At 45.1% G+C, this 1,232-nt stretch overlaps 1 pseudogene; it reads right to left on the reverse strand.

Moving 5' to 3' along the window:
- Positions 1 to 359: 359 nt before the first annotated feature.
- On the reverse strand, positions 360 to 967 carry LOC100772851 (annotated as a pseudogene).
- Between the last annotated feature and the right edge of the window lie 265 nt (positions 968 to 1,232).

Genomic DNA, 1,232 nt, shown 5'->3' on the forward strand with positions numbered 1-1,232 from the left:
GCGTGAGCTCCCGATATCCAACTTGCTCTTTCTCTCCCTCTAGCTGGGCAGAGCCATTCCCTCTCTCCACCTCTCTCCTCTCAGGCACACTGTGTGGGTGCTAAAGGCCCTGAGCTGACCAATGAACCGAACTGTCCTTAAAGCCAGCAGCCCACAGGCAGTGGCACCAAGGGCAGCCACAGGACTGGTATTGTTTTCCACTGTCTCAGCAAGAAGGAGTCGAAAGCTGACCCTCAGCACAAATCAAAGTCAAATGTGGATTGGGAGTAAGGGCTCCAGGCCCAGGGAAAATGACCTTTTTCTACTACTACAGTTCTTCAAGCCTCTCTACTGAGCTCCAAAGAGATCTGAAGCACATGGCATCTAAACAAATCAAGGGAACCTTGGTGGCTGGAGATAAGAGTGATAAATGGGAATATAAATCAGTGTGATAATGTATAGGATGATGATGGGAATTTCAGCTCTTCACATGACTGCCAGGCCTACAGAGGACAGCACAGTAAGCATCAAGACAGCCACTCCAGACTGCTGTACACAAGGGACCACCAGGCCTTTCCCTAGGTCTCACATCAAGTATCAGATCCCATTCCATGTGTGGTACATGAGAGGGAAGACAAGCACAAACTTAGCTGAGTGGATCAGTGCTGGCCCCAAACACAGGGACTTCACAAACATCAAATAAAATTCAAAGTTCCCAGGAAGCAGCAGTGCCAACAGGCCAAAAAGAGAGATCCCTCCACTTAAGGCCATATCAGTGTCATATGGACATTGACATGGGAAGAGATCAACTGTAGATAGCATTTTGAGGAGAAACGGGGTGGTTTGAACTCAAGTTTTTATTCTAGAACCATTCAATCTCTTACTTGGCTATGGTTCCCAAAAGGAAAGCATTTCTGAGACAAAGCTGAGAATTAAGGTGGGCTTGGAGGCAATGATGACAAACATGTCACAGCAAGAGCGCAGCCATCTTGAGTCATTTTGCCTTAATTTCAAGCATGGCTCTGCTATCTTTTTGCAAAGTCAATAGCACTGAACATACCACATAACTCCGTTATGCTGTGACTAGTAACATAACTGGAGTTTTCCACATCAAGGCTTCACACAGATGGAAATCATACTCTTTGAATTACCTTAGTAACCATGATTAAGACTTCATAGTTCAATATGAAAATATTAAATATTAATCAGGTGTCAGACATGAGACACAAGTAACTCGGTTCTAGGAGGTTCTC

The sequence above is a fragment of the Cricetulus griseus genome, chromosome 5, assembly GCF_003668045.3.
Source record: "Cricetulus griseus strain 17A/GY chromosome 5, alternate assembly CriGri-PICRH-1.0, whole genome shotgun sequence".
Lineage (NCBI taxonomy): Eukaryota > Metazoa > Chordata > Mammalia > Rodentia > Cricetidae > Cricetulus > Cricetulus griseus.